Source organism: Acomys minous (genome assembly GCF_964271855.1).
Source record: "Acomys minous genome assembly, chromosome: 14".
Taxonomy (NCBI): Eukaryota; Metazoa; Chordata; class Mammalia; order Rodentia; family Muridae; genus Acomys; species Acomys minous.
Window position 1 is genome coordinate 2233980 of NC_140496.1, and position 8317 is coordinate 2242296.

The following is an 8317-nucleotide window of genomic DNA, read 5'->3' on the forward strand; positions in this document are numbered from 1 at the left end:
GTAGTGGTGGCGCACACCTTTAGTCGCAGCACTGGGGAGGCAGAGGCAAGTGGATCTCTGTGAGTTCGAGGCCAGCCTGGTCTACAAAGCGAATCCAGGACAGCCAGGGCTACACAGAGAAACCCTGTCTCAGGGTGGCGGAGGGTGTGGGGGAGGGGCGGAGATCCAACAGTTCTGTATCTTTATGGACAGATTAGCTGGCCATGAATGAAACAAGAGCAGGGCTCGTCGAGCACGGTAGAGCAAGCCTTTAATTCCAGGATTCAGGAAACAGAGACAGGCAGCAGATCCGTGCGCCTGAGGCCAGCCTGGTCTACATAGTGAGTTCTAGGTCAGTGTGGACTACATTAAAAAAAAAAAAAGCATCTCAAAATAGGCAAGCAAAAGAACCCATCGCAACAACAACAAAAACTAGAGCTTGCCACCAACACAATCAAAAATATCCACGGCAGTCCCCAATTACTCATAAGCAAGATACATGTGAGAGTTCTGAACCCCCTGAAGGAAACCAGTGCATATGAGGACATAATGCTGGGTCGCAGGCACTGGAAGAAAACACAAGATAGAAACCAGAACTCAAAATCTACTCTGAAAATTCCACGAATGCCAAGTTACAGCTCCAGCCCATGACAGCACAAGAGGAGGTAGGGGTTGGGGGGGGTGAGGGGTGGCGAGTGGGGGGGTAGGGTGGAGGGGGTTGGCCCAGTTCAGAAAAGATGTGTTGAAGTGGAGCTGTCAGGTAAAAGATGGCTTCTTGGAGAGGACAGAAGAACCAAGTGGACGTGGAGAACCATCAGGTGAAGTCAGCATCAAGGGGCGGGCCCAGTGAGAGTAGGAGTGCAGCCATGAGGACCTGGTCCTTGGCACCCAGAAGAAGCCAGGCATGGTGGCGTGTGTGTCAGTAACCGCAGCCCTTGGAGGAGGGACGCATTGACTTCATTGGCCAACCGGAGCCTCGGGTCTCGTGAGGGACCTTGTCCCAAAAGATAAGGTGGGGACTATTAGAGGGAGGCGTCAGACGATGACCTCACACACGCATGAATACACACCTGCAGTAGTGAACGCACACACCGTGCAAACATGCACGAATGCCACGTACACAGAGAGAATAGTGTTAAGTGTTTGGGGGATCATAGGGAAGAATCTGCTACACGTAGGGTCTAAAAGCAATGGCAGGTAATGGGAAATCAAGTGTGACGTGCAGGACGGGGTGGGCCTTCTCCAAGCCACAACTCACCGGTGTGTGGGCAGGGCACAGAACCCAAGCTGTGGTCCCCAGGACAATGCTGACATGCGAGGGAGCCCACTGTGGCAGAAACACAGGCAAAGGTTATGCAAGGAGCATGGCTGGCAGGCCCTCAGGGTGTGGCTTCAGAGGGTGTCAGGGAAGCAGCAGGCAGATGGCACTTTTGCAAGCAAGGAGGGCTGCACCAGGCTTAGAGTCCTACCTGCTCAAGGCTGTGGACAGGAACAAGAGGCCCCGCGAGGATGACTCTGAGGTTACGAGAGTTAAGATGACACATGCCTGGGTAAGTGTGCAAGAATGCCGTGATGTGGGGCTGAGACATGCCTTGGGCAGAAACTTCTTCTTGCCCTCTCCACCCCCCCTCCCCCGCCCCTAGGGCTCAGCAGGGATGGAGTGGGTTACGCCAAATAACATCCGGCAGAAAATGAGCCGGGTGGGAACTGAGCCAGGAGCTCTGGGTCCAGAAGACCAGGGGGGTCTGGATTGAGAGATGCCATAGGGAAAAAGCCAGCCCAGAGTTGGTGGTCAGGAACTAAAGAAGTCTCTGGCCTGGGTGTGTGGACGGAGGGCCCTCAGCCCTTCCTCAGCCTGCAGCTCGCCTCTCGTGTATGTGCACACAGAGGAGACTTGCCAGTTCCCTCCTCCACTTACTCACTTGCATAACATACATGACACAATTAATTACTCATGTATCCCAAATGCTCTCTGTGTGCCAGGGCCAGGGCCAGGCCCTCGGAGACTCCCCAGCCCACACGAGGAAGGAAGCTGACCCAGGTATCTATCTGGGCTGCAACAGGAATGGAAGGGCAACCCGTGTCGAACTAGGACACAAGAAGGCAGGTGGAGTTCCAGCTCCTTCCTGGTCATTCCCAGCAGGAACAGCACAAGCAGAAGGACAAGAAATGGAGGCAGAGGTGCGGGGTCAAAGGTCGATGAGTCAGGGCTGTTCATGAGGTAGCCGTAGCCTGACCCTCAGAGAAGCTAGTAGGAAGCAGGGTCGGAAGAAAATGGGTCCCTTCTCATCTTTGTGCTGCAGGATGACTTACCATCCGATGGGAGCATTGCTTCATCTTTGCTGAATTTAGAATCTCCGTGGAAACGAAGCTCTGGGCACCTGTGACAGGACCTCTCAACTGGGATGACTAAGGTTGGAGGATGCAGAAGAAAGCAAGACCCCAGCACCAGCACACACACTCTCTCTCTCTCTCTCTCTCTCTCTCTCTCTCTCTCTCTCTCTCTCTCTCTCTCTCTGCTCTCTGCCTGTGGGCATCATGTGACCAGCCACCTCACGTCCCTGCCACCTCATCATGCCCAAATTGTGAGCCAAATAAATTCCCTGTCACAGGAACCGAAGACGTCAGCAGTGACTAACAAAACAGGCCTGCTGTAATATGTGGAAGGTCAGTCTTTTTTCCGTGGCCCTGTGGCCTAGACAGATAGCAAACCCGAGAGGTTAGCACAGGACATGGCCTGCACACCAGGTGTCTTGCTTGTTACTCAGATCTGGAGTTTAAGTCTCCTGCTCCTGCCAACTGGTGCATGGTGGTAGAGGGCAAGCGAGGCCCACAAAGAGACCTGCCCTCCTCAGGTCACCTGTTCAGTTGTCCCCTCCAGTAGCCCCTCCAGTAGCCTGGAGAGGAATCAGGGGGATGTTGCCCTAACATTCTTGTGGACTGACTGTGTGCAGTTTACCCAGGTCCATTCAAATGCTGATTTCTCTACCCCAACAATCTGGTTTCAGTCTGGACATAGCATTGCAATGTTTATTCTAAGTATCTCCAGTTTCAGGTTTGTGTAAACATGTCTCCATTTGTTCTCCACGTTGTCAGTAAAAACAAAACTAGCCAATGCTGAGCAATAACAGAGAATAGGGTGGGACATCCTGGTCCAGTGAGGGGAGGAGAAAGAGCAGGAAGGACAGGATGGAGCCATGAGGAGAGACCGGGAAACATCAAGAGAAATGAACCTGGCCCAGGAGATGATTGAAAAGCAAGTATGATGTGGGAAATCTGAATGGGAGGAAGCTACACAAGCGTGGAGTTTTAGGATGGAGTAATTATTGCGCAGCATTGCACTCTAGGCTAATTAAACAGATCCTGGCCTCTCTGTGTGGTTATTTTGGGTATAAAGCTGGTTAAGGAGTAACCACTGATGTTACTGAAATAATAATTAAATATTAAATATTAATATTCCATCAACAGGTGGTGGGAGCTTTCTCTTCTGGGGCAACCTTTGAGGTTTGTGACATTTCATTTCTGTAACAGCTGGCATCAAAATGCCCCCACAGACCACATGTTGAGTGCTGTGTCCTCAGCTGGCAGTGCTGTTTTCAGGTAGAATGGAAGCACTGGGAACTGGCACCTAGGTACTGACGCAAACCTTCAGAAGGTGACAGCCAGTCCTGACCCCTTCCTCTTGGCTTCCTGTCCACCAACAAACAAAGAATCCACATCCCACCTGGGGGACGATGCCCACTAGGTGGTAAAGCATTTGCCTGGCAAGAAGGAGGCCCTGAATTCTCTTCCCCAAAACCACGTAAACAAACAGACCAAAAAAGGCAGAGTATGGTAGGGCCACACTTATAGTCTGAGCACTGGGGAGGCCACGCTGGTCATGTCTCTGGGCCTCTTTGGCAAGCCAGCCCAGGCTGTTTGGTGAGTTCCTGGCCAGTGAGAGACCCACTCTGCAGACACACAAGGTGGGCAAGGCCTGAGGAACACCACCTCTGGACTCCACATGCAAGCCAGACAAATGCATGTGTATACACAGACAAGCGAACATTCACAGAGTTCTATTCTGTCCACATGTGCGGCACCAAGAACCCTTGGACAAAGTACTCAGAGGACGTGGGGCCACCCCAGAAGCCACACACAACATGCATACACAGCACACATACACATACTAAATATACTGTCCACCCCAACACACTTATACAACATGCATGTGCACACCTCACACTCCCCAACACACACACACACACACATACACACATTCATACACACACCTCACACTCCCTTCACCCCAAACTCACACACACACACACTCACACACACTCTCACACACACACTCACACACACTCACACACACACATACACACTCACACACACACTCACACACACACACTCACACACACACACACATACACATATAGCTCACATGCACACTTCATACCCACATATCACACACTTCAAACCCTCTCCCCCCCACACACATACACATAAGACACAAAAAACGCACACTCCTCCCACACCGTCTACACACATACACCAAGGACAGAACACACACACACACAGTACACACACATAACTCACAACACACACTTTCCACATACCACACATAGACATCTCATACCCCATGTCCCACATACCTACCCTCCACACGCTTGCAAACATCACACGTACCACATATTCACCCAACTTCAGACCAGACAATACAAAAGAGCACATGCCACACACACACACACACACACACAAATACTACACACACCACACATACTGATCTCATACCCTTATACTCCAGACCCATTCATGTATGCACATATATCACACACATCACACATGTACATACCACAGGATCACATGTGTATATCACACACACCACACACACACACACACACACACACACACACACACGCCACTCGTACACGTGGATGGCTTAGGAAGCACAGCACAGCAGCTCAGAGCTAGATCTTGCCAGAGAACAAGCCCACAAAACAAAGATGCTTCTGCCAGCAGGGATTTTATTTTACAGCTTCCAAAAGCCGAGAGAATCTTTCCATTTTTTTTTCTTTCTTTCTTACAGGTGAAGAATTTACACACTGAATGGGCTGCCCCTGGGCTGCCCCCAAGGGCCCTAGCTCGTTGCCAGCACCCAGGGCTCCAGATCCTGCCCAGTGGGCCTGTAACCTGAACCTTCTATTTCTGATGCCCCAGTTCTTAGTAGCCAGCACTTGCTCTGGCTACAAACTCCTGAGAGTGATTGCATTTGTCAGCTGCTAAGTCACATGCCCTTCAGCCTGGCCCCTTGGGGGTGGGGTGGGGGTGGGGAGGGGTGACAAAACTTCTGCTGGAGCAGAGGAATGTTCCTGTCAGAGGGACAGTGACATCCCGAGCAATGCCACGCAAGGCTCACCACGGTCACCCACAAGCCCTACTCAGCCCTGTCACAGTGAATCAGTGTTCCTGATGCCCCTGGGTCTCTAACCACCACTAGTAGCAAATTGATGGAGCTCTTGGCTCCTTCCATTTAACTCATCAAGAAACTGGGCCCTGTGATGAAAATGTAGCTTAATTAAGATAGCGGCTCCCATTTAAAGAGAGCCTCAAAGCAAGAACTGAGGTGCTTCATTTCCTTCTTAAAAGTAAGATTTGTTTTACTTTTTAATTGTATGTGTATGTGTGAGTACCTGCATGTGAATCTAGGGAGCTTTGGAGGCATCTTCCCCGGAGGGTGGGTCACAGGTGGATGTGAGGCTGATGGAGGTGCTGGGAACCAGGGGAGTGAGCCAGCTCTACCGCCCTTTAAACACCTTTTATGCCCTGATCATCTGCGTTTGTGTTTGCGTGAGGATGTCTGAGGACTTGCGGCTGTCTCGCCTTCCACCCGGCGGGCCCAGAGGACTGAACTCAGTTGGTCAGGCTTGGCAGCAATAACTGTCTGGCCAGCCCAAGTCTCTTCATTTTCAAACCAATGTCACCTGTCGCTCAGAGCCAAGCCTCAACGGATGGCATATTTATTCCCATTTTAGGTATGAGAGGAAGGAATTCACTGCACATGGAAGTGGAAAAGGAGAGCAAATGGCAGAGGCAGCAAAGCCCAGAGCCCCGGGGTCCTGGCTTGCACACTGCCTGCACTTGCTTAGTGTTCTCCGTGAGCTCCCAGCAGCACACAAACATCCCTAGGGAAGAATGTTTCCCAGTGTGCATTTAATGAATAGGGTGTCTTGTGTACTCTCAAAGCTGGAAATAGATCCTTACCGTGGAATGTGGAATGCGGAGTGGACAAACGGAGAATGTGGCCATGCTCAGCAAGGCAGGACTCACCCCAGACACGGCCCCATGCCGGCTTGCTCTCTGGGCTGTTTGGAGGCTTCTCCCCACCCTAACCCCCCACCCCCACCAAGATTCAGTACGTGGTTGTACAAAGAGCCTAATGTTATGCTCTCAGCACCACTATTAATACCCTGTGGCCCATTAAGCCCTGATCACTTGGTTGGGGTTCTCCCAACACCTCAAGAAGAGAAAATAGCCTGACTTGGAGGGAGGGAGGGAGAGAGGAGAGAGAGAGAGAGAGAGAGAGAGAGAGAGAGAGAGAGAGAGAGAGAGAGAGTTCTCATTTACAGTCCTTGAGTCAAGAATTTAGAAACATGACCACAGCCAAAGCCTCAGAGCCCTCGTATCAAATGTTGTTATTTTTGGGTCGCTGGAAAATAAAGCTGGTTGTGGGATGGGCACGGTGCCCCAGTGTCTGCTGCAGGAAGCAGGGCGAGGGGGTGGGGGTGGGGAGAGGCCAGGGGGGGCGGGGGGAGAGGGGGCCGCTGCCTGGCTGGCTCAGCCTGCGCCTGCCTGTGGGCCTCCTCCCAGGAGAAACTGAGGAGCTCACTTCCTGGACTCACCTCCCGGGTGTGCAGGCTGAAGGGTGGTGACACTTCCCTGCAGTTTCCCCCAGAAGCTGCTTGGCACAGTGTCCACCCAGATGACTCTGGGTGAAGGAACTTGGTAAAGCCTAGCTGTCCCTCCCCTTATGTGTCTTTATTTAAACTGCTTTTCCCATGACCGGGAGCTCCCTCCCCTCTGTGGGAAATGTGCCTGCAGAGGGTATTTTTGTGCTCCACCTGCGCTGGGTGAAAGAGAACCCTGGTTTAAGAGGTCACCCATGATGACTCTTCCTCTGGCCCTTATGTGTCCACGTCCTTGTGCAATTCACTCACTGTCTCCTCAGTCTCCATCCCTGGTCATCCTGCTTGTATCACCACAATCACACACACATGCAAGCACGCACGCAGTACGTGAATCAGTAATAGACAAAACCCATGCCAATCCTAAGAACCCTTCCTTCTGTAGAGTACAAGGGATAAATGGATGTCACCACCCCTGAGCTGCTGGCATGTTTAGCACCCCGAAGGACTTCCTTTGCTCAGTGACCACGTGTAGACACCACACAGGGCCAGGAGGCAGGACATGGAGAGCCACTTGTGCTTGTCATAGATGTGGCCACAAGGAAGGTGCTCCTCCCAAATCTGCTTTCTTGGGCTCTAGCTCAGCACCGGCAAGTCGTCCAAGTGTGTCCTGCCACCTGCAGCCCCTCTGCAGAAACACACACGTCCACTTCCTCTTCTGTTCCTGTCCCTTCCTGCTTGCTCCCTCCATGAAGCCTCCCAGGCTGGAGATGGGCAGCTGCAGGGACTTTCCACTCCCTTGGGCAGTCAGTGTCCTCATGGCTGTGCCTGCAAATCTTGTGACAGTCACAAATGCTCTGCGTGGAATTTGTAGTAAGCTGAGATTGTCCGTGGAAGTGCAATTGTGTGCCAACCCAGAACCTGACCACAGTCACGCTCTGCAGGAATCAGGCAGTGTTCTGTGGCACACCCAGTAGACCATCCATTTCACCCTGCTGTGTGCCCAGTGGGGAACCGCTAAACTCCAGATGACGAGGGAGCCTGAGGCCTGATTCCTGGAGTTCTGACAAGCATGGACTGGGTAAGGCTGCTGCTGGACAGGGCCACTGTTTCACTGGGGAGCGGAGGACCAAGGCCATGGCTGCTCTGATCCTTCTGTGCTCAGTGTGACCCCTATAGCACCAGTTACCTTTCCAGTCCCCAGTGACAAAATACCAGACAAGGCAATGCAGTTTCACAGTGGAGTGTCATGGGTGCTAACGTCTGTGGTGGTGGAAGTCCGTGCTGTTTGTTCACATCTTGGTGGATACAGAGAGCTCCATCTAGGCTGTCCTGCTCAGGGACCCGCCCCCAGTGACTTCTATCAAACATACCTCCTGCCTGAAGGGCTCCACAGCCTCCCAAAACAGCGCTACCAGCCGAAGAGCCTGTGGGGACAGGACAGTTCACAGCTG

The 8317-nt window shown here is 52.2% G+C and overlaps 2 long non-coding RNA genes across 2 annotated transcripts; one reads left to right on the plus strand and one right to left on the minus strand.

The window, feature by feature from the left end:
- Positions 1 to 228: 228 nt before the first annotated feature.
- Positions 229 to 2688, minus strand: LOC311582866. The gene is made up of 4 exons (XR_014774288.1): positions 2293 to 2688; positions 1449 to 1525; positions 1238 to 1306; positions 229 to 973 (listed from the first exon to the last, which is right to left on the minus strand). It is a non-coding gene; the product is annotated as an uncharacterized lncRNA (long non-coding RNA).
- A 467-nt stretch (positions 2689 to 3155) lies between these two features.
- LOC311582867 lies at positions 3156 to 6520 on the plus strand. Its single transcript, XR_014774289.1, has 3 exons — positions 3156 to 3239; positions 3448 to 3483; positions 5048 to 6520. It is a non-coding gene; the product is annotated as an uncharacterized lncRNA (long non-coding RNA).
- The last annotated feature ends 1797 nt before the right edge of the window (positions 6521 to 8317 follow it).